Genomic DNA, 25,637 nt, shown 5'->3' on the forward strand with positions numbered 1-25,637 from the left:
GTCTCACCACTCCATACATGCATGAATGGGGGAATGGTAGGTTTTAATGAGCATGCAGGTAGAATGGGGACTGTGGCAATCAATGGGGATGGCATGAGAAGGAGGGTAATATAAAAGGTGCTGGTTGAAGTCAACTTTTTTTTCTTCTTTAGCTTTCTATTTCCTTTCTTTCCATTTTTTTTTGTTTTACTTTTTATTTATTTGTAAGGCAAAGAGACAGGGAAGGGAGTACTCCCATCTGCTGGTTTCACTCCCTGAATACCTACCACAACTGGGGCAGGGCCAGGATGAAGTCATGAACTAGGAACTCAGTCTGGGTCTCCCACAAGAGTTGCAGGGACTTAAACACATTATCCATCCCTCACAGCTTCCTAGGGTTCACAATAGCAGAAAGCTAGAATAGGGAGTGAAGCCAAGACTGGAACCCAGGAGCAATGATATGGGAGGAAAGCGTCCCAAGATGCATCTTAACTGCTGTGCCCAACACCTGCCCCAACAACTTTATGCACTTTCCCATTTTTTCTTATATAGGCAGCTCTAATAAAAAGAGAGGAGTTCATTATTTACTCAATGACTTCTATGTACCAGGCCCTCATAAAATATGCATTAACTCCAGTCATCTTTTTAAGTCCCTATATCCTCTATATGACAGAGGTCATATTATCTCCACTTTAGAGATTAAGGGATTGCAGCTCAGAGAGATGAAATAACTCATGTAGGTCATATTATTGAAAGGCAGAGAGCAGAGAAAGGGAGGGAAACAGACCTGATTCAAGAATTTCTTTTTTTTTCCTACTGTAACAGATTGACCCAGGAAATTGACCCCTGAGAAAGAAAAAAAAGAGAGAGGGAGACAATATTTTGTAGAAAATAATATTCAAGGTACATCTAAGTATTCCATTCTATATTAGAGAAGAATTGCTAATTTTAAAAATACTATTGACAACATTTTCTTAACCATTATTTTTTAAACTATGTCTATAAAAATTTGGGATTAAAGAGATTATGAAGAGAACAAGAAGTACATTTTATAGAAAGAAAGAGAGGTTTTGTGTCTTGACAACTTTTGCTAGTTGTTTAAGCCATCTCGTGCTGATCCCCTGTCTCTGAAGCTAACTCACCAAAAGGGTTTCTGAATTGAAGAGTAGAATCTTCAGTGTTTAATAAGAGTTGCCTTAATCAGGTGATACTTTGCAAGGGACGAATTTGACTTTAAATAAGATGGCTTATGGTCTATTTCCTAGCAATTTGGAAAGATTTGCACTGCACTGATAGCCCATTATGCAGTAACTATGTTTTGTTAGATACTCATTTATTTTAATGCAAGTTTGCTTTATCCTGCCAGTTTGTTGACTGTTCCTTGCTGAGTAGGTCTGTAATCTAAACTTTAAAGGAGGATTAAGCTTCATACTATTTACCTAACTAAGTATTGTCATTGTTGTCACTGTGTTATCCTCTTATATATTTGTTACCTGGGGAGGGGAAAAATCTATTTTTTATAAATGGGCCTTCCTGCTGTATTGGAATAAAAGCCTTTGTGGTGTTTTCTTTTTAAATCGTTTTATTATCTGAAACTATCTATTAAATATAGCCACAAGTTACCTTAGACTGCGATGTACTTAATCATTTTTTTTGGTGCTTGTGTATGCATAAATAAATAACTGAAGAAATCTAACATATTTCATATTTTTAATCTCTGAAATGAGTATTTAGTAGGTCAACAAAAACTAATTATAATTCTGATATCAACAATTTTGTCTATACCTCTTCAGAAATAGTATTGGTTTCAAAATCTCCTTGAAAATAACCTACACTTTTAATGAAAAAAAACCTGCTTATCTCTTCTGAATGACTTCCACACCTAAGGTAAATAGAATATATAGCTGTGCTTTGAAAACCTTTTTAATATTAATTGTTCACAAATCAGAAGATACTATAGGGATCAGTAAATATTTGACAGAGAAAAATAAGGAAATCTAATTTTATTTTGAATAATTGCCTCTCCGGAAGTTTATTCACTTCTCCTAAAATCTTAAATTCTTCCTTTATTTGAATCAAATTTTTATTCTATTTTATTATTTCCATATCATCCTTTTTAATGAAGTTTAGGCCCTCTACAGCTCCAGGAGTGAATGATGATTAGTTTTAACTTGTTGGTGTGACCGCATTTCCCTTCCAGGGATTGGTTTAGGAGGGGACAGGTGACCCAGTTTTAGAAAATGACACTTTTTGGGAGACCAGTGGAGAAATGATTCTTGGTTCAAAGAAATAGCCTTGTGTCTCTGGATGTCATTATAAGGAAATGATCCTTAGAACTTTCGCAGCCAGTTTGCCACCATGAGGCCACCAGCTTAAGGAGAAGATCCAACATGATATCGAGGAGAAAAACAGATGAAAAAAAAAAAGTTATTTCTTTGAGCTGTGCACTTGGAAACTACCTACAGGCTTCCAGTTATAAGAAATTATATACTGTCATTCAGTCATGTAAAACAAAAATTTCTGTTGCAAGCAGCTAAGCACATCCAAACTGATCTTGTTTATTCTTTGTATAAAATGCTAAACACAGACATATTGTCATAGATCTGACCCTCCAGGGCTTTAAAAAACCTACAAGTGCCAGCATGTAGAGAGAGAGGGAAAGAGAAATTAAGCAGACATAAGATAATTTCCATATGATATATACACTCTGACTATTTTCACCGAATACAAAAATGGGCTGAGTTATGCTTCACTCTTGAAGGAGGAAGAAAAAAACTCAGTTCCAAGATAGTATTTAGAAAGATTAAAAACCTCATGACTTCTCTTAACAAGAGAAACATCCCAACTCATGATATGCTACGTGCCTTTCAACACAAATGAGGTAATAGAAGCTCTAATTGTTAAGATATTTTTGTACCTCCTTGATTGTGACAGTGAGTAACTGGTACAGAGAGCAGGCAGAAAAAAAATGAAGCTGGGGGATTGGGCTTGAGCAACTGTAGGGCCAGACTATGGTCTAAAATTGAGCTGGGAACATGCTACAAATAATCTTGGTAGGACATGTAAATAACTTTAGTGTTACAAAGTAAATTAAGTGAAAGGTATTAGAGAAAAGCAATTGTAACAAATTCACGAATCTTGGAAATTTGATTCATCTACTCAAGAAATCAAAACAAAAGCTAAAAAAGACACATTTTTTAGGGGTCCAGTGATTCCAATTATGGGAATCTAGTTTAAGGAAGGAATCTGAGATGTGGTAAAAGATTAGGTACAAGGATATTTGTCATTGGATTATTTATATCAATAAGAACAGGAAATAAAGTATTAAGCAAAATGACAGTCAACTAAATTACATTGTTGCAATGAAATATTAAGAAGCAATTGAGATAATTTATTTGAATAATATTTGGTGTCACAAGAATATGCTTATAATAACTTCAATTGAGGGGAATCATCTGAAACTAAATATAAGCTGATTCTTATTTTGGGATAAAGGGAGGCAAAGGAAATACATTTACACCCCTATGAATAACCTCCATGTTCCCTCCACACACAAATACAATTAAAAAAAAAGACTAGAATTATTCAACACAGCAACAAAACTTATTTGCAGACAGTGGCCTATGGACAATTTTCCTATGCATATGCCAGTAAAGGTGGACTGCTTTTATATTAAAAAAATACCCTCTGATTTATAAGAAAAAAATACAAAAAGCTCATAGTATTATGAAAGTTAAATTTCAGGAAAAAAGATTTAATAAATAATAGTAGGATATGAACAGGAAGACAATATTGCAATCTCAGTAAATAAGCAGTGTATGGCACCAAACATAATTACAGGGTACATGTGGAAAACACTCCCAGGAAAATGAAAAGCAAGATATTACTTTGCTTTGTAAATAACAAAATCACAATAACACTAGAGAAATGTTTGACAAACATAAAATATAACACATATCTTATAAATTACATTAGTATTTAAATATCATATATAAATTACATAAAACACGTCAGGTCTATCATGTTATCTACATATATGTAAAACATAATTCTCAATATAGTTTGGTTTGTTTTTTTTAAGGGAGACAGCAATGCCTTCTGTAGTAGGGAATAACTAAATTGACAAAGGAAAAGAAGTAAAGAAACCATAAACCTAAAGCCATATATTTTGCTTTTCATTTACCAAAACTATAATACACACTCTTATTAATTCCTGATCTGCAGGAATAATGAGATTAATAGCACTAAAATCAACCCTATATAACCCAGAAATTCTCATTTTAGCTTTTCAACTTAGATAATGTAAATCTTTTTAAGAGTTCCAAAATCATGAAAGATTCTAGGGCTCTTGATGCTCACACAGTTTTTTGTTCCAGTAAACAGTGATGATTCAAGACCTGAGAAAGACTCTATCACTGCACAGTAAGTGGCACATATGAAATGTCTGGGTTTTTGTTCATTTTGTGTAAATAAAGAATGAGAAAATCCACTGCTCTGAGTCTGAGAAGGTCCTGGATTCATGTCCTATTTCTTTGTTGATTGTCAAGATCAGTTTGTATTTGACACATCAACCTTGCTGTGCCTCATTTCCTTATCTTCTAAATAGAGATTGTCTTTAATATTCTCCATCATATTTGAAGGTGTTCAACAGATATCTTGTAGAATTATGTAACCAAAAGGAACAGCAGAGCTCTAATAAAGAAGTTTATTATTTATGTCTTGTTCCTTCAAACACTCCACCTTCTGTGTCTTAGTCCATTTGCACTTCTATAGAAAAATATCTGAGACCGGGAAATTTTTAAAGAACATGTCTTTGTTTATCACAGTACTGGAGGTTGAGAAGTTTAAGTTCAAGGCACCAACAAGTTTGTTGTCTGGTCAGGGCTGCTGTCTCCTGCAATGGTGCCTTGGTACTGCATTCTCCAGAAGGTAGGAAAGTTGTGTTCTCACATGGCAGAAGGTGAAGGGCAGCCAAGTCAAATACTGCTTGAGGCTTCTTTTTTAATAGCCTTAATTCTATTCAGCAGGCAGGAGTACAGCCTTATAAACTCTCAAAGCCTTTCCTCTGGCCAATGTGAAGCAGCAGCTTAAGTAATGGCCTATGAGGATGGCATCCCATATCGGACCAGTTGGAGTCCTCGGTGCTCCACTTCGGTTCCAGCTCCTTGCTGATACTCCCAGGAAGGCAGCAGAAAATAGTCCAAGTCCTCGGCCCCTGAACCTACCTGGGAGACCTAGATGGAGTTCCAGACTCTTGACTTGGCCTGGCCCAGATCCTCCTGTTGTGGCCGTTCTGCAGTGAGCCAGTGAATGAAGCGACCTTGTTTCTCCCTGTCTGTTTCACATTTCCTTTCCAGTAAATATAACAAATCTATGGAGGGAAAAAATAAGTGTACCTCTTATTTCTATCACATGGGCAACACCAGAATTTTGGGGGAGGCCCAGACAAGCCATAGCATCTTGGAAACTCCAAATAAATATGTTGAGATACAGAAATGGATGAGTAGCTGAATAGCAATTACACATTCCTGATCAACTACAGTAAGTAAAAAATAATTGTAAGTGAATTTAGGGAAATTTCAAGAGTTGAATCAGAGAGGCCTGTTTTCATTTTATTGGGAAGAATCCATGAAGAAACAAGGAAAGTAGAGCATTTTGACTAAAGGAAAAGACTTCACTGGCAAGAACATAATGGAATTCTCAAGAGAAAAACTCACTGCATGCCATTATTCATGAGAATCTCTTATGAAACTAATTGGTAATGAAGATGTCAATAAAATGAATGAAGAAATATGTCAGTAAAAAGAACAAAGAAATGACATATTAAAGAAACTTTCTTTTATAATCTATAGGGAGAAGCTACCCAATGAGAAATGCAGTTGATTTATTTTCAAAGTAAAGAACCATGAAATCATTTTAGATTTAAGTTGACTCCTCCAAAATTAGACAAAATGGCAGAATGAAGATCTCATAAAACTTTCCAAATTAAGCTTTGTTTGATAGGGTGTAAGATTTAAGATTGTTGTAAGAATTAAATGAATGAATACAGATAAATATCCCATACATAGAACAGTACCTTGCATATAGTATTAAATAAGTATTAGCCACCTTGGTAATTATGGTCTTCGTCATTATTGCTGTTGCTTTCATATTTGGTCAGAAACATATCCAGATTGATTTCTCTAAATGTCCAACAAAATTAATAGCAGAGTACAAAAATATTGTAAAATTATTTACATTGCAAGCTGCATAAAATTTTTCCTGTGCATAAACTGTTGAGAGGAAATGGCTTAAAGTCTAAATGAGCTTCATTATTATCTCGTAAACACACAGAAATTATTTAGATGTTACATTATCATTGGCTGCATTTCATTGAAAGAAATTACGAATGACTAATTGACCAAAAAATTGTATATGGGTGAAATGGTCACTTATATATTCAATTATTGTTTATAGCCATTGTCTTTATTCCACTAAACTAAGGTCTTTTTGCTTTTTATTTGTAAAAGTTCTTATTTGGTGAAGTATTGAGTCTTTTTACTGTAATGTAGATTTAAAATTTGCTACCTCAAAAACTAAAAAAAACCAAAAAAGAATGAAAGAAAGAAGGAGGATTGGAGAGAAGGATTGGGAGTAATATCATCATGTTCTTAGACTTGTAGCTACAAATCACATTGAATCTGTTAAAATTAATTAAAATTAAAGTTCAAAATAAAAACCAAAAAGGAGCACCAAGAAAGATTACTAACAGCTTGCTGGCAAACAAATGCACTCTGTGATGTTTTCAGTTACATGACTCCACTTCCTTTTGAATAGACCACTTTTTTGTCCACCAGATAACTCAATTCAAAGTAAAACGTGCAGGAAGCCTCTGACATGTCATGGCAAAAGCATGTGTAACATTTTTTTTTGCTGATCAAGATGAAACAAAAGTCAAACTACTAATTTTTGAGTTTCATTCATTAATGTCCAAACTCTGTATCTAGGAGATAAGCCATTCTTCCTAGTGAACTTTGTGGGGAGAGCACCGAAGTCATCTCAAATCCATGCTCGAAGCTTAAACATCTTCCTACACAACTGAACTTTAATTTCTAAGAATCAAACTCCTGCTTGCAAGTACCTAAGAAATATGAATCACTTTTCAATTCACTGAATGACACAGATTTCGAAGTGTTCAAGACATCGTGTTCAAGCAATAACAAGTCACTTTCACATTTTAGAAAGCAACCATCCCACTGAAACAAACAGAGGGAGTGAGCCCATCACTTCCTCTCTGCTTTCAGTATGAGTGAAATCAAGTCACACACAATGGCTTCTGGGTCTTAAAGAAAATTCTAACTAATTTCCTACATGAAACAAAACTTTCAGGAAATAATTTGTACTTTTTATACTTTCTAATAGGCTTTCCTAAACTGAAACTGTCTTCTTAATTGGTAAGATCAGGAATATTTTTTAAAATGTAAAATTCAGAAGTTCTTCTACTTAAACAGTTTTAACATTTTTTCTTTGAATGAACCTTAAGAAATGATGTTTAAAAGACTCCAAATATTTAGTAGAGGAAAAGAAAAATAAATGAATACTTGTTAAGTATTAGCTCTGTAGTATGGGCTTGATTGTATGACTTACAGGGTTTTTTTTTCCAGTTTAAATTTTAACTTTTCCTTGGCAATTATATATATATGAATTATCATAAATATAAATGCTGTTTCAAAATATATTTGTACAACATTGAAAAATGCTAATTTTTGACATTTAAAATATCCAAAAAGGACATTTTTCCTCTGATTTCTCACTGAGTATTTTATTTACTTTTCCCTTTCAATTCACATTGTTGAAACACTCCATATTGCTTTTATGCTAATTCTATTTTTACATTACAGGGTTTGAAAGCAGTCTGTGGCATTTATGCAGTCAACATGAAGATGTGAACGAGGAAGAAATGCTAAGTGACATGAAAAGTGCCCCAGAAGGAGGTAGGTAATTCTATGAAGAAAAGATGACAGCGACTTCACAGAAATGGCACCAAGGACGTGTCACCTGGTAACAGCCACACAGCATTAGGGATAGAAAAGCTCTCAGTCATCAACAACTAACAATTTTTAACAGAGATTGTAGTCTACACTGTTATCATGAAAACTCATGACATATTTGGGAATCAATCCAACTTTTAATCTCTAATTTTATACTCAGTATTCTTTCAATTTTTTTTTTGATTAATACATTGGGATGGAGAGCTTTCTATGCCCTTCTCTCTCTTTTTTTTTTTAAGATTTTATTTATTTAACAGGCAGAGTTACAGATAGAGAGATGAAGTGAAAGAGAGAGGTCTTCCATTTGCTGTTTCACTCCCCAAAATGGCCACAATCGCCTGGAGCTGGACCAATCCAAAGCAGGAGCCAGGAGCTTCTTTGGGAGCTCTCATGTGGGTGTAGGGCCCAAGCACTTGGGCTATCCTCTCCTGCTTTCCCAGGCCACAGCACAGAGCTAGATTGGAAGAGGAGCAGCCAGGACAAAAACTGGCATCCACAAGGAATGCTAGAGCCACAGGCAGAGGCTTAGTCTACTACGCCAGAGTGCTGGCTCCTCTAGGTCCTTCTTAACATGCTCACCGACACTGGAGCTGCTGAATATAACGAACAGTGGCAAAGGTGCACATGATTTGATTTGGGCATCAGGTCAAATTGCCACCTCTACGGTGACAATGCAGAGGTCACAATACGTATATCAAGGCTCAGGGCTTTATGCACAGTGCTCTTATTCTACTTCCTTTGTGGGGTTTGTTATAAGAGAAATAAAAACTTTCATAGTCACATACACAGGATGAACTAAAGACTTGGGCCTACTGTTTCTACTAAACAGTAGGAAGTCTCTGTAATCTCACCCCATAACCACAAATTCAGAGTGAAATAACAGAAAGTCCACTCTACCTAAACTTTCAGATAGCAACCTAGGTTTTATGTCTCTTTTTTCCTTTTTTTAAAATTTTATTTATATAAAGGGAATAAATTTCATGTATTTCATAAATACAGTTTTGAGAACATAACGGTACTTCCCATCCTACCCTACTGCATCCCTCGCTACCACCCTTTCTCTTCCTTCCTTTCTTATTTAAAAAAAAAAAATTTTGCAGCTTATATATTTAAAAAATAAACAGTATATTTTAAGACCAACCAGTACTGTTAAACATTTTCACAGGATTCTAGAGCAGGAAGAGAATCTGGTAATTCTCTGACTTTGCAAATGAGGAAAATGTAACCTCAGGGGGTGATCTGACTTACACAGGGTCACATCAGGAATCAATTAGATACCTGAAAAAGATCTACCTGACTTCAAACCCTACCTTTTGACGGCTTCTACAGTTATCTAAATGCTTAAATAAGTCACCTCTAAAAATATAGTGTGTTGTTTTTACAGGCACAAGAACTGAACCTAAACTACTGAGTTTCATTGAAAATGAGCACTTATCTGACATTTGAATTATCTTTAGGATTTTATTTATTTATTTATTTATTTATTACAGGCAGAGTGGACAGTGAGAGAGAGAGAGACAGAGAAAGGTCTTCCTTTGCCATTGGTTCACCCTCCAATGGCCGCCGCAGCTGGCGCACTGCGCTGATCCAATGGCAGGAGCCAGGTACTTCTCCTGGTCTCCCATGTGGTGCAGGGCCCAAGCACTTGGGCCATCATCCACTGCACTCCCTGGCCACAGCAGAGGGCTGGCCTGGAAGAGGGGCAACTGGGACAGAATCCGGCGCCCGGACCGGGACTAGAACCCGGTGTGCCGGTGCCGATAGGTGGAGGATTAGCCTGTTGAGCCACGGTGCCAGCCTTATCTTTAGGATTCTATCTCTAGTGCATTTTAAAAGAAAAGCATGGGGCCAGTGCTGTGACGTAGTAGGTAAAGCAGTTGCCTGCAGTGCCAGCATCCCATATGGGTGCTGGTTTGAGTCCTGGCTGCTTCACTTCTGATCCAGCTCACTGCTATGTCCTGGGAAAGCAGTAGAGGATGGCCCACTTCCTTGGGCTCCTGTGCCCACATGGAAGAACTGGAGGAAGCTCCTGGCTCCTGGCTCCTGCTTCGGATTGGCACAACTCCAGCCCTTGCAGCCAACTGGGGAATGAACCAGCGAATGGAAGACCTCTCTCTCTCTCTCTCTCTCTCTCTGCCTCTCCTTCTCTCTCTGTATTAACTCTGACTTTCAAATGAATTAAAAAATCTAAAAAAAAAAAAAGCAGAATTTTAGAATATAAGCAAGAAGCTTTGTTCTTCTCTATGCCTTAAGAGGAGTGATACAATGTAAGCTCTGTGGAATAAAATATTCTCAATAGTCTACTCAAGCTTCACATCTTTGTTTAATAAATAGATTTTTTAAAATTCTGGAGCAACAGTTTTTTGTTGTTGTTTTAGGATAATAAGGCTGTATTTTCTACTTGCCTTATGAAGATAATTTTAAAGTCCATACAAAAATATAGCCATAAACTGAAAACTAGCCATATTTATATTTTTGTCCTGTTTAAATCCTTTGGTATTTATCTTTAGGAAGACTTTCTGAAAGAAGTGGGAAGAAATGATTGGATGATGGCAGAAGTTTACTGAAGTCAAGCTCAGCTTTGCCAGGCAATAAACATGTAAGTAAATAATAAGATCTCTTATTCGTGAAACTTACCTTCAACCAGAGGGAGACAGACTACAAAAAAATAGGTATAATAAAGAAGTAAAATAAATATATATTATATCCAAAGAAATAAATGCAATGGGGAAAATACTGTGTAGGATCAAAGGAACTCATGTTTTGAGAATAGAGAGCAGGTTCCAGTTTGAAATAAAGAGCTTGAACTAGGTCTCATTGCAAAGAACACATTTAAACAAACAATTGGAGGATATGAGGGAGTTTGAAATTCAGATATCTGGGAGAACAGCCAGAATAGTAGTCATAAATCCATTACGTGCTTGACATATTTGAGAACTAACAAGTAGGTTTGCATGGCTGAAGAAGAAAGAAAAGGGGACAGTGTAATGGGAGGTGAGGTAAAGTTAATAAGATCCAGATTATGTAAGAGCATCTAAGTTATTGTAAAGCTTTTGATTCTTCCTCTGGATGAAATGAACAGGCTATGGAATATTTTGTCCAGAGAAGTGACAAGTTTATAATATTGTTGTAGATCTCTGTTGAAATTAAGGTGTTTTGGGAGAGGTTGCAACCAGACAGGCAGGTTAGCAGGCTATTGCAGTAGTCTTAGGACAGACCAGAAAGTAGCAATGAAAGTGGTAGGATGTTAGATTATGGTTGCATGCTGAAAGCAGACAATATGGCCAGCTGCTATGTCAGATGAGGAAGTGAGACAAAGAGAAGAGTCAATGATATCCCAAGATTTTTGCTCTGCACAGCAAGGGAAGATGGACATTTCATCACATGACATAAGAGAGGATGGGAATGAAAAGAGTTTGTGAAAGAAGTCAAAACTGACTTTGAGTATGGCGTGTTTGAAGGACATATTTTCAAAGGGAAATATGGAGTCTTGAGTTTGGGAAATAGATCAGCTGTGCAGTTAGACTTGTAGGACGTGAAGGCATAGAGCTGCTAATTAAAGTCACAGAATAGGTTAAGATTGCTTACAAAAGGGAGTGAAGACTGAGAGAAAAGAGATCCAGGGACCAAAACTTGGATCACTGTTTTTGAGAGAAAAAAGGAGTCAGATGCAGGATATGAGAAGGAGTAATCAGTGAGGTAGGAGAAAACATGGAAGGGTGGTTTGTCTTGGGAGTGGTGTAAAGAAGTAGGTCAAGGAGATGTAAATGGTCAGTCATTTCAAATGACGCTAAGCAACTGAGAAACTGTGAGAACGAAGTAAGCATTGCTTTAGCAAAGTAATTGTTTTTAGTGTGATATTACTTATGCATCTCATTTTGTCCATAACAGTCCAAATTGATGTCTATCACCATCAAAAATATATTCACTTGGGTTTAAGAGAATGAGAAAAAAGGTTATGTGGACACTAAATCTAGTGTTGGAGGCCTGAATGTTGACATTGAGGATTTTCATGAAAAACAGATAGGGGATTTGACTGCTTTGTTGCCAGGTTCAGAAGCTACATGCCCTTGATATGGCCCACACTCTGTATTATTCTGAATGATGCTTCACACTTAAATGAAAACTACTTAAGAAGTGCAAGATGGAAGGATGATTTGGAAGTGATAGCTTCAGTTTTGAAGAATCAGTAGATATCTAAGTGAATTTACACAAATCGAGTTTCAATGGAAGTGGGCTAGAGGGAAGAATTAAGTGGTGCAGTGTGTTAAGCCTCAATTTGCAATGCCAGCATCCCATATCAGCATACTGGTTGGAGTCCTGGCTGTTCAGCTTCTGATCCAGTTCCCTGTTATGTGCCTGGGAAGAACCAGGGACTTGAGTCCCTCCCTGCCATATGGGAGACCAGGATGGAGATATGGTCTCATGGCTTCGAACTGACCTCATCACAGCCATTTGGGTGGCCATTTGGGAAGTGAAGAAGCAAATGGAAGATATCTGTTTGTCTTTCAAATAAATAAATAAATCTCCAACAAAATTTTAGAGTGTAAAAAGGATGAAGGGTGTTTTTTGTTTTGCTTTGTTTTTGGTAGACTTGGTAGAATTTGCAAGCTGAGGTACAGGAATAGGTAGAAAGAGAATAGGTAATAATTTTGGATAAAAGGCATTTTTAAATTTTTTTAAAGATTTATTTTATTTATTTGAAAGACAGAATTACAGGCCAGCGCCGCAGCTCACTACGCTAATCCTCTGCCTTGCAGCGCCGGCACACCGGGTTCTAGTCCCGGTCGGGGCGCCGGATTCTGTCCCGCTTGCCCCTCTTCCAGGCCAGCTCTCTGCTGTGGCCAGGGAGTGCAGTGGAGGATGGCCTAGGTGCTTGGGCCCTGCACCCCATGGGAGACCAGGATAAGTACCTGGCTCCTGCCTTCGGATCAGCGCGGTGCGCTGGTCGCAGCGCGCCAGCCACGGCGGCCATTGGAGGGTGAACCAACGGCAAAGGAAGACCTTTCTCTCTGTCTCTCTCTCTCACTATTCACTCTGCCTGTCAAAAAAAAAAAAAAAAAGACAGAATTACAGAGAGAGGGAGAGGGAGAGGGAGAGGGAGAGAGAGAGAGAGAGAGGTCTTCTATCTGCTGGTTCACTCCCCAGATGGCTGCAACAGCTGGAGCAGTGCCCATCTTCTGGGTCTCCCACAGGGTGCAGGGGCCCAAGGACTTGGGCCATTTTCAACTGCTTTCCCAGGCCACAGCAGAGAGCTGGATTGGAAGAGGAACAGCCGGGACTAGAACCGGCGCTAATATGGGATGCAGGTGCTAAAGGCCAGGGCTTTAATTTGCTGCACCACAGCGCCAGCCCCAACAAAGGCATTTTTAATGAAATAATAACTCTCAGAAATGGTGATTAGTGCAGTTTGGAGATTTGAGATTTGGCAAATGTGTGAATAAATGTAGCTCAAATTTCTCAAAATTTGAAAATGACATTACATGAAGCAAATCAAATATTTTACAATCAGCTTCTATGTATAGAAGAATATACTTATTCCCAACTTATACTTTTATGAGTAGTAGATGTAAGAAAACATGCAACTGACCAGTGTTTCTGTGGCTTTGTGAAACTACATTTGAAGTGACTTCCAGCCTGTTACTTAATCCCCTTGTATAAAGTTGGTCTTTTCCAGTTACTTTGCACACTTCCATTGATTAGCCTGCAATAAGTATTTCACTAAAAATATTCCTCCTCAGAGAACTCAGAACTATAGAAATATTTTACTTTCTAATGATATTGTCACATTTCTCTGGAAAATTTACCATTCACTGTCAGCAATGAATACTTCATCATTTTCCTTTCTTGGTAAACTCTTCAAATCATCTCTTTCCCAGTATTTCTTGTACTCCAACCTCAGATACTGATAACTTTGCTTTGAGTTTTTGGGAAAGCAAGATGGATAGAAATCAGCTGACCAGACTCCAACTGCAACACCTACAACAGGATTCACATCTGCTCCTCTCCTCTCTAATGTCTCTGGGCAATCTGAATCCACTCTAACTGAGATTCTTGAAGAATCTTGGGTCGTTTTTCTTGTGCATATCTTTTCAGTTTGGGTCATTTTTCTTGTGTATGTCTTTTCAGCTTCTTCCAAATTATTCTGGTTGTCATTCAAAGTATTCAATACTGTTACAATTTTTTTTAAAAGGTGCTCAATCTCTTCCATTTTTCTATTTCTATGCTTTCTCCAAATATTAGAATGTTTCCACTTGTAGTATAGAAACTGCACAAGTTTCCCTGAAATTTAGGAGTTTAAAATGCCATCATTTATTATTTCACAACTTCTGTGAATCAGCAATCTGGTGAAGCTTAGCTGGGAAACTGTGATCCAAGGTCTTTCAAGAAGTTGCATTTAGGCTGTAAATGGGGCTGCAGTCTCATCTGCAGACCCATCTGAGGGGAGCCATCTGTTAAGCTCATGTTTATGATTGAGACTAGAGTTTCTCTCAGCTGGTGATTGGATCCCCCATTTTTGCTCTGTCATCTGGACCTCTCTATGTGGTAGCTAATAAGAAGAGTAAGCTGAACAGCAAGAAAGGGCAAACAAGAGAGAAGTTGGTCCTTTATAACCCAATCACAGAAGTGACATTCCATCACTTTTCCATATTCTATTTATTGGAAGCAAACCACTAGGTCCAGCTGATTCCCATGAACATGAATTCCAGAAAGCAGGAGGTCAATGGGAGCCATTAGGGAAGTTGCCAAGAATACCACAGGGCTTTAATCCTTTTCTAATTCTATCTTCTCTCTACTTTAGCAATGCTATTTATTGCTCTTGTCATCATATTACACATATTCTAAATCTCTCCAAATTCACTTTGACAGGTTAGGCCTCTTTTTTGACCTGTACCTTTCTTGATTTGTTATCTGCATTTAGCATTATCACAAGGTCTAAAAATTAATGTATTTCAAACAAAATATTTTGTTTTGCATTCCAATACACTCTGAATACATTTTTTTTTCTATAAACATTTTATATATTGTTAAAATGACACATCCCTCTGCCTAGTCTCTCAGGCCACACAACAGAAAATTGTTCCTTATATTCCCCTCTTCCTCACCTACTTCATCGCTCATTCCATCACTAAACTCCACCAACTACCTCTTGGATAACTAAACAGGCCTTTCAGTATGTCTGCTTCCATTCTTGCACAGCTGCTGTCCATTTCTACCAGCAAATACATCAATCATTCAATAATGTAAATAAGAGCTTGTCTCATCCCTTTTTCAAGCTATCAACGGCTTACCATTTCTCTGCATACTCTTGCTTTGTCCAGCCTCTCTCTATGTCACCAATCTTATCTCAGCTTTCTTTCTGAGTTCCAACCATACCTGGACTTCTTTTAGCTCCTGTTTTCCTCTCTGCTTAGAAGATTGTCCTCACAGGTCTCTGCCTGACCAGCTCCTAGCCACCCCTCAGAGATGTCTTCTAAGACCACCCCATCTTACACATATTCTGAATGCTGTCTTTTTCCTTCAGAGCTCTTATAATTTGTAAACTCCAGATAAGGACAGACTAAGTCTATGTTATCCACTGGCTATCAACACTTAGCTAGCTCCCTGCTCAACACATAGCTGTCTGTAGATAACTGGTAAAAAGAGTAGAACTAACAGCCAGAGAGGGAAACCAAAAATCCTGACAACATTTTCTTTCAGACTTTTCAATTTGCCTTCTCCAGTCATGACTATTCTTAATTTAGTCCTTCAATATTGATTTTAAAAATGCATGTTGCTCATTTTGTCATTAAACTTTTATTTGAAAAGATGTTGAGAAAATTCCTAAAGATTACAATTTACTAACGTTTATTGAAGTTATGAGGAGTTACCTTCAGGTCAGCATTGTGGTACAGTGGGTAAAGCTGCCACCTGTGGTACTGATATCCCATTTGGGCACCAGTGTGTATTAGGGCTGCTCCACTTCAGATCCAGCTCCCTACTAATGGCCTGGAGAAAGCAGCGGAAGATGGCCCAAGTTCTTGGGAACCTGCTACACCTGTGCGGGAGACCCAGGTGAGGCTCATGGTTCCTGGCTTCAGCTTGGCCCAGCCCTGGAAGTTGTGGCCATCTGGGGAGTAGTGAACCAGCAGATGAAAGATTTCTCTCTCTCTCTCTCTCTCTCTCTCTCTCTCTCTCATCTCCGTCTCTCTTTCCTTCTCACTCTGTAACTCTTTCAAAACCAATAAACAAGTTATTTTTTACATTAAGAATTACCTTGATAATGATGACATCCAGACTTACCTTTCCTGGGAGGGCATAAAATTGAACATGAGGACTGATTGTTTTATAATTTCTTTTTGAAGATTATTTCAGAGGCTGAGGAACTGGTTGCTGGAAAAACATCTTTTTTGGGGAGGGGGCATGAAAACTTTCAGATTTCCTTACTGATAATAGCCCTGTTGTATGTGTACTACAAAATACAGCTATAGGAAAGCCCACTTGACACCCACATTGAGACTGCCCTTCTCTTCTAGCTAATATTTTTGTTCTTTGGAGCCGGCGCCGTGGCTCAATAGGCTAATCCTCCACCTTGCGGCGCCGGCACACCGGGTTCTAGTCCCGGTTGGGGTGCCGGATTCTGTCCCGGTTGCCCCTCTTCCAGGCCAGCTCTCTGCTATGGCCAGGGAGTGCAGTGGAGGATGGCCCAGGTGCTTGGGCCCTGCACCCCATGGGAGACCAGGAAAAGCACCTGGCTCCTGGCTCCTGCCAGGATCAGCGCGGTGCGCCGGCTGCAGCGGCGGCCATTGGAGGGTGAACCAACGGCAAAAGGAAGACCTTTCTCTCTCTGTCTCTCTCTCTCACTGTCCACTCTGCCTGTCAAAAAAAAAAAAAAAAATTTTTGTTCTTTGAAGCACTTGAGAAAAGAATAACCCTGAAATGAATCAGGATACCAGTGATATTCAAGCTATTGTTGAATAAAGCCAATAAAAAGTGCTACATTGGTGTGAAAAGCTGGAACCATATTTAATGAATAATAAAACCACAGAATACACATAAACAGAAAGGAAAAACTTAACCCTTTGGTACCCAGGAACATCTTCTGATAAGTGTGTGATGCATGTGTGTGGGTGAGGTGTGAAGTGTTATAGGAAGTGTTAAGTAAAATGTGTGAAAGTAATCTTCTGCCAAGTTAAGTTCTCTCTTGGTGCTTTTAGGAAAGAACTGCACTGTAGAGGGGATTAATGAATCTCTATTATCTTATATGAAGTTGTTCTTTGAATATTTTATATTATTCTAGAAGAAAATATATTCTTTCCAAGCCTTATAACTATTTCAAGTCTCTACCCTGTTTCCAAGAATATTAGTCCACTGACTACAACTAGGCTAGGTTACTCATTTGAAGTTAATAGTGTCTTCTAATAATTTAAAATAGATATATAAGAATATGTGATGAAAGAAGAGAAATTTAGGGAAACTATGGGGAGGGGGAGCTGGATTTAAGTACAAGGAAAAGAACATTAGCAAGAATGTGGAAAGAGGGTATGGGAGAAAGAGAAACCAAATACCATCTCTACTTTTTGAAAACTATGGTTTAACAATGCAGTTTATATTATATTGTAGTAAGGTATTTCTCCACATCGTTACATCCCACATACTTTCTTATTGTGTATGAGTGAGAAATTGCCATCCACCTCTGTGAAAAATCTTGCTTTTGATTCTAAGTGAAGCTCAATTAGTCTAGAAAACAGGAAACTCAATAGGATTACAAGTGCGTCTCCTTATTTTTAATCTCAGTGTGACAGACTATTAGTATTATTTTGCATTGTGATGCATATTTATTTTACATCTGGTCACAGTAAACCTCAGACCCAGCCCACAGCCAGCTGAGTGCATCACAGCTATGAGCAGCTGGAGACAAAGGAAGCTCATCTACTCTGATGCTGATGGCCCCTCTGGGTAGAAAGCAGAGCCACTTCACAGGGAAGCTAGAAAGTGCAGTCATTCTGAGCCGAGGTTCTGTGAGAGTCACAGGCATGGGAGAAACACAGCTTGGGAATGGACAATGGGCACAGGCTGGGAAGCTGAGCTGTCTAAGGGACCTCAAAGTGGCTTCTGAAGCAAAGCAATGGATGTGTGGAGCTGCTCTGTGTCCCCCCATGTAAATCTTTCACTGATGATTGACATCACTTGCCAGTGACATTCAATGATCATCACAATATAGGGTTGGGTGTTTCATGCAGCAGGTAAGTCACTGCTTAGGATGCCCACATCCTAAGTGGAGTGCCTAGTTTGCATCCTGGCTTCTCCATTTCTAAATCCAGCTTCCTGCTAATGGCATCCTGTGAAGCAGCAGATGGTATCTCTAGTACTTTGGTCCGTGTCACACAAGTGAGAGGTGGGAAGATGGAGTCTGGGCTCCTGGTTATAGCTTGACCCAGAGCTAAGAGGATCTAGATTGATCCGGCATTTAAGAATGCTTTTAAACCTGTAAATAACACTTGTCTTTACTTACCACAGCTCTTTCAAATATTTATTTTTAGTGTCATATGGGAAGATGATGAAAACTTCTATTTGATGCTCAGTAGCACCTTCTTTTCTAAGATTTATTTTCATTTATTTTGAGTTAGAGTTACAGAAAGAGCAGAAAGAGTTACAGACAGAAAGAGATAGAGAGAAGTCTTCCATCCACTGGTTCACTCCCCAGATGGTCGCAAAAGCCAGCGCCGGATCAGCAAAATGACACAATTACACAGAAAATTACACAATTACACAACAAAATTACTCCAATCGACAACTGATCTTGTTTCACAGAATCTGGGATAATGCAGAGCCTAACTCTGTACAGATTTGCCTTTCTATCAACTTGAAAGAAATATTTTATCTGCATGACAATATACCAGTTTAAACCAAGTCATAGAGAGGAAGCTAAACCTATTAACCTAAACTTGAATTGAAACAGTCATTCTGGAAAGTAATTCTATGTATGGAAATTGATCTTGAGGAAAAAAGTTGAATTGTATAAAAAGGGATATACACAAATGTAACCACCACAATTTTATAAATCAGATAAATAGATATTACAGATGGTTATAATAGACAGAAGTTTAAATTTGTCACCAAGGCCTGTCAAGTTTTTTTTTAATAATACAGAAAAAAGATCATCATTTGAGCAGCATAGATAAAAACCAAAGACACACATGAAAACATATGACAAAAACTAACAAGTGATGTCAGTGAAGTTACTGGAAAACTTACGGTAAGCAGTGATGATATGCGTTATCTGATTGAAATTTAGCCAAGTGCACCCAGTTTAGACTAACAGTACTGTGAAGAGAAATGGCATGTTGGTGTATGTGTTACTGCTTTAGCAGGGCTCTTGGCAAGTTTGGCTTCAGCCTTACTCAGACACAGCATCCTATCAGCTTGCGTCCTTTGACATTCCTTTGCAGCTGCTCATGTTACTGGCATTGCACACATGACTTCTAACTTTGCTCCGACAACATCACCACCTGTAGTTGTTTCATTTAACTGATGGTTATAGTGCTTATGATTTATGTTTGGATATTATTTTCCATTTCTTGCCTTTTCTGAAAGTCAAAATAAAGAAAAATTGAATTTCTTATTATGAAATAGAACAGAGAGGCAGAAAACTACCCCAAATGTTTGCAGCCTACTGTGAAATTACATGGCAAATACCTTGTAACCACAAACCAGTTCGGGAAGTACATCTTAGCCGGCAACCCCAGAAACCCACTCATCCAACCTATCCCTATCATCATCCCTCCTCTTAATTGCTTCTCAACTGTTGTAGTGAATATTTTCTTGCATTTCAAACAGATTTGACACCCAAGTGCTTTTAACTATATTCTATAGTTTTTTGGTGTGTTATGGTCAAGTGTATTTTTATGTTCAGATTTCTTCTCCAGCCCTTTCTTTTTCTTTCCTGTTAACTATCTTTACATCATTTTATCTGCAAAATTTGCCTTAGTGTGGATGGCAATTGAAATAATTCCTCCAGTAGGACAATATGATTGGTAGGCTGTATTTCCCCCTTTTGATGCCTGGATTCAGAGGCTTGATCACACTCAAATGTTCTTTTATGAAGATTGTATAGATAAATTTTTTTTCTTTCATTTGGAGGTATAAAATATTTGATTGCCCCTGGTTTAGTGATTTTAGTAGTGTTTGTGAGGAGTTCATCAGTATTTGCATCTGTGTTAGATCATACTGATTGTCTGAAATTCATCTTCAATATTACCTAAGTTCCTACATACTGCCAAAATTATGCTTGCACCCTCTTTAATTGAATGTGAATTTTCTTGGAATATTAAACTGTGATTCAGATTTTCTTCCCTTGTGTTCTTAAATGCATTCTCCATTTATTTTCTGGTGTAAATTTTTGCTGCCAAACAATCAGATTATTGTCTACTTTTCTTTCTTTTAAATCACTTGTCACTTTTTTCCCAAGAGAGTTTTTCCTTTGATGTTCAAAAATTTCCCTAGACTGTATTTTCCTCTTTATCACTTTTGCTTTACATTCTGAGGTTTGGAATATTTTCAAAGAAAAGTTTTCTTTAATTACAACTTTAAATATTCATTCTGTTTTCTAATTAGCTTTTTTCTTCAGGGATTCTTGTTACCTATGTGTTTAGTTCTACTTTGCCTAGTTTCTTTTTTTTTCCCCCTTCAAATCACTTTCATGTTTTTTCTTGAATTTTTATTTAAATTTTATGTTACTAACTATGGAGTCTACCTGTTCTTCTATGCCTTTTGTTTCATCCTTTCAGAAGTTACTATTTTAGGGACCAGAGCTGTGGCATAGCGGGTAAAACCGCCGCCACCTGCAGTGCTGACATCCCATATAGGCGCCGATTCAAGTCCCGGCTGCTCCATGTCCCATCCAGCTCTCTGCTGTGGCCTGAGAAAGCAGTAGAAGATGGTCCAGGTCCTTGGGCCCTTGCACCCATGTGGGAGACCTGGAGGAGGCTCCTGGCTCCTGTCTTTGGATCAGCTCAGCTCCGGCCATTTGGGGAGTGAACCAGCAGATGGAAGACCGCTCTCTGTCTCTCTGCCTCTGCTTCTCTGTAGCTCTGCCCTTCAAACAAATAAATAAAACCTTAAGAAAAAAAAGAAGTTGCTGTTTTATAATTCTAAAAGTGTTCCCACATAATTTCTTTTTTTTTCACATAATTTCTGAGATTTGCTATTTTCATGTCTCTTATTTTAATATCTTCTGCTTACTTTGAAATAGTAGGTCATGCTTTTGATCTATTTTATGAGCATATGTTTCCATTGTTTTTTAGAATGTGATTTTGCTGTTAATTCTCCGTGTCTTTTTTAAAATAACTTTTCACAAGAGAGATTTGTCTTTAATGTTTTTCCGTTGTATGTGAAACTAATGTCCCTGCACTTTAACCAGAGGGTGTGGTCTAGTAGAGAGTTTCTAACTTCACAGAGCTCCCTTTTGGTTGTTTTTATGTAGCATAAAATGCCCACCATGCTTTTTGAGATCTCCTATCCCTTTAACTCACTGCTTTTGTCTGGACTGTTTCTTGGCTTTGTCTACATGGTACCTATTCTGCCCACTGTGGATCCCACTTGGGGCAGTCTCCCCTCACTGTGGAGTCATGTTCTGGGCGAGCAGTGTTAGTTATCTTTAAGAGATCTCAGTGGCTAGATTCCCCTGCCCCTTCAGACCTCATGACACAACCATTGCACTCACATTGCTTGTTGGTCAAAATTCTCCCCATTTCAGTTGCTAACATCAGATTAGTACATCATGCTTTCAATAAATGACATTTAGTTCCTCTTTTGTTTTTTTGTTCTCAGGCACATCACTCTGTATTACCCTGTATTTGTTCTTCACAGTCTAAAACCATGAGCTGTTGTGATTACTGATTTTTTTGACATGCATGTTTCCAGGTTCATAGGGATATCTCATAATTTTTTTAAAAAAATACTGTTCATAGTATTTTGGTCTTACTATCTAGTTGCCTGTGTGATTTTATGTGGATATCAAGGAGATTCAAGTGTTTGCTGTCATTATCATTTCTTTTCAAAATACATTACAATTCCTATCAGAAGGAAATGAATGCAAGGCAACATAACACATAACTCTTGAAAATCACTGACTTGTTCGGTTGTGCCACTTTTAACATTTTTGTTGTAGAGTCCACAGCAAGCAATCCAAAAATCAGACTTAAGACAGTCCTTTCATATTGATTATGTTATAGAAAATTATAGTCAAGGTGCTACAAGGGGGTATTACAACTCTTCTCTGCTGAGCCTTGAGAGTGACAAAGATTCATGATCAGAAAAGTCATTTAGTATTTATCATAAATATAGCATTTGCTATATACAGGTCTTCAATAAATCCGCTGTTACTAGTAAATGATAGCTCTAATTGCCACAATAGAATACACTACCTTTATGAATATTGAAGGAAAAATACTTCCTCAGTGGTATGATGGGTTATTGCCGGCTAACAAAACCAAGAAACTAAATGTAAACTAGGGACAATTTCTACTTATAGTCAATGACAGTTTAGGAATAAGAAGAAAAATTCTAAATCCCCCTTTCACCTGGAGACAATATTTCATCTGTTATGATTATTTTCTATAATTTTGCTTTAATATATATTTTCCTAAAATATATTAGCCTTATGAGAGAGAGACAGAAGAGCAAGCAAGTGAGCAAGAGAGAAACCGGGAAACTAGGAATTGTGGTAGTGGTATATATTTCCAGCTTCCTACAAATGATTCCTCAGTTCATCCGTCCCAATTAATAAAAGGAAACTTAAAAAGTTCGAGGAAAATTTGAGTTAAAAAATGTTTACTTTTTTGGAAAAATTATTTTGAATCTCCACATAATTTTTAGCAAGCATTTTCCGTGATCTTTTTGACTACACCACATATGCCTGGTTTCAAAAATATTTTTGAACTGAAATAGTATTTTACTTCTATTTTCCATTACTTTTGGAAGTCCTCATGGACTATCTTAATCTTCCTTTGTCTCCTGTTCAAACTATTTGGTAATTTTTATATTGGTGCCCTTCTTGAAGACTTGCCTTTTATAACCCAATTTCCACAAAGAAGTAATTTTTAAAAGTTCAGTCATAGCTTGTGATTTGACTACTTAAAACCCTCCAATAATATTCCATTGCTTGTAATTTTATATACAGATTTTCTGTATGACTTAGAAGAAACACATCTTTAACTCCTGATGACTACTGTGCTTCCACAGATAAATGGTTTTCCATATTCTTTTGCCCATCAAAGATATTCTTAAACATAGAAAGCCTTTCTAAATTTGTCCTCTTCCAATCATTCTGTTTTTCTTCAAAGTACTTGCCACTATTACAATCACTTTATCTACTTGTTTACTTATTATTATCTGCTTCTTGTAAGCTTCCTGAGGAAGGGATCAGTATAGTTTTTCTCCTTTACTCTGGTTTGAAGTGTGCCTATCATATCATATAAATACTTAATCACCATAAGCTAAGAGAGGGACTAAGAGAGGAAGGAGGAGGTAGAGCAGAAGTGTGGGCAGGAGGAAGGGTAGGGTGGCAAGCATCAGTATGTTCCTAAACCTGTATATGTGAAATACATGAAATTTGTATACCACAAATAAAAAAAAAGAAAAAAAAACTTAGCAAACAAATGAGGAAATTTGAGTCTGTCCTAAGTTTATAAGGCTATCAGTTGGATAATTCTACTACCAGGCAAGTTGCAGGATAACTTAAATTGACACTGGCCATCAGAGCAAAATATAAATAAAAATAATGCTTTGGTTTGGATTTAGAGATGCTTGACTAATAGGAGCCTTTTAAGTAATGGTAGTTCTGCACTTCTTTAATTTATCAGATGCTGTTTACATGAGTTGCCACAAGCTAGGTCAGTGAATTTATTGCTTCCAATTTTCCTCATTTCAGTGGTCGGATGTTATTAACAGTAGAAAGAAAGGAAATAGAAGAGTAGAGAGAAGAAGTAAAAGGAAGTGTATTGGCCAACACCATGGTGCAGCGGGTTAAAGCCCTGGCTTGCATCTCTGGCATCCCATATGGGTGCCGGTTCGAGTCCGGCTGCTCCACTCTGATCCAGCTCTCTGCTATGGCCTGGGAGAGCAGTGGAAGATGGCCCAAGTCCTTGGGATCTGCATCCACATGGGAGACCCGGAAGAAGCTCCTGGCTCCTGGCTTCAGATCAGCTCAGTTCTGGCCATTGAGGTCATTTGAGGAGTGAGCCTGCGGATGGAAGACCTCTCTCTGGCTCTACCTCTCTCTGTAACTCTGTCTTTCAAATAAATAAGTAAATCTTAAAAAAAAAAAAAAAAGGTTAATGGGAAAGTTGAATTAAAAGATAAATTTATTGACCGCTGCCGCCTCCTTCTTCTGCCACTCATGGTGCGGACCTGGTACCTCTTTTGTGAAGCGGCAGCTGAGGAGACCCCGGCGCTCGCCATGGCCGACGAAAAGCCCAAGGAAGGAGTCAAGACTGAGAACAACGATCATATTAATTTGAAGGTGGCGGGGCAGGATGGTTCTGTGGTGCAGTTTAAGATTAAGAGGCATACACCACTTAGTAAACTAATGAAAGCCTATTGTGAACGACAGGGTTTGTCAATGAGGCAGATCAGATTCCGATTTGACGGGCAGCCAATCAATGAATCAGACACACCTGCACAGTTGGAAATGGAGGACGAAGATACGATTGATGTGTTCCAGCAGCAGATGGGCGGTGTCTACTGAAAAGGGAACCCGCTGCTTTTCTCCAGAACTCTGTCCTTCAGACCAAGAACACATTTTCAGCCAGAAAACTGCGACTGGGTTCCACCACACCCTGACTACTGCAGCATAGTCTCTATTCTTTCATTTCCCCTCCCCATTCCTTTATTGTACATAAAGTAACTGGTGTATGTGCACAAGCATATTGCATTTTTTCTTTTCTTTCTCTCCTTTTTTTTTTAAAACTAAATGGCCAATGGTATGTTTTGATTGACATCAAATGGAGATGGAATGGGGAAAAATCCTGGTTCTGTGAAAATACCCCTTTTCTCCATGAGTGGCATGCTCATTCAGCTCTTCTCTTTATATTCCAGTAAGTTATTTTGCTCTCACTGTTTTAACAAAAAAAACCAACAACATAAAAATCCTTGCATACCTTGTTTGATTGGAGAATTTTAATGTTTTTCATTTATCATTGTAAAACCAAGGACAATTTTATAACTTTTTTGTATGTAGCTGTTACATGTAGGGCAATCTGCCTTTAAGTAGGGGTAAATTACTCTTAAAAAAATGAATCCTAGATAGTTTTCCCTTCAAGTCAAGCGTCTTGTTGTTTAAATAAACTTCTTGTTTAAAATGAAAAAAAAAAGATAAATTTATTAAAAAAAAAAACACGAAAGTGTAAAAGAACAGGAGACCTGACTGCAAAACTAAGAAGAAAGGAAAAATGGCGAATGGGGAGTGCCCACCCTCCACTCTGGCAGGCTGAGCGTCTGCCTTGAGGTAATGTCACTTCACAGATGAGACATAGTTGAAGCTGAATTCTCTCTGTGACTAACCTACTGAGGAGACATCTCTGTGGGCTGAGTCACTATTACTAATCAACTTGATTTTTTTTATTTTACAAGCCATTATATTTTCTG

The 25,637-nt window shown here is 37.8% G+C and overlaps 1 protein-coding gene and 1 pseudogene across 5 annotated transcripts in view; one reads left to right on the forward strand and one right to left on the reverse strand.

Annotated features, from left to right (window-relative positions):
- LOC149122674 (uncharacterized) overlaps window positions 1-25,637 on the reverse strand; it is an 88,561-nt gene that overhangs the window by 26,748 nt on the left and 36,176 nt on the right. The window contains exon 1 of one of the 4 annotated variants that reach the window (XR_016219755.1): window positions 15,881-16,059. The exons of 1 other annotated variant lie outside the window; for it this stretch is intronic. The gene's annotated coding sequence lies outside the window, so the exon portion shown is untranslated. Of the gene's footprint in view, window positions 1-15,880; window positions 16,060-19,107; window positions 19,580-25,637 lie in introns of those variants that run through there. 2 more of the 4 variants (XR_016219754.1, XR_016219753.1) reach the window with 2 other exon arrangements.
- On the forward strand, window positions 24,396-25,358 carry LOC100342981 (small ubiquitin-related modifier 2 pseudogene; annotated as a pseudogene). The gene has a single exon (XR_016219757.1). The product of XR_016219757.1 is annotated as a small ubiquitin-related modifier 2 pseudogene (transcript).

This window comes from Oryctolagus cuniculus, chromosome 13, assembly GCF_051225735.1.
Source record: "Oryctolagus cuniculus isolate XC-2025 breed Fujian yellow rabbit chromosome 13, ASM5122573v1, whole genome shotgun sequence".
In the NCBI taxonomy this organism is placed as follows: domain Eukaryota; kingdom Metazoa; phylum Chordata; class Mammalia; order Lagomorpha; family Leporidae; genus Oryctolagus; species Oryctolagus cuniculus.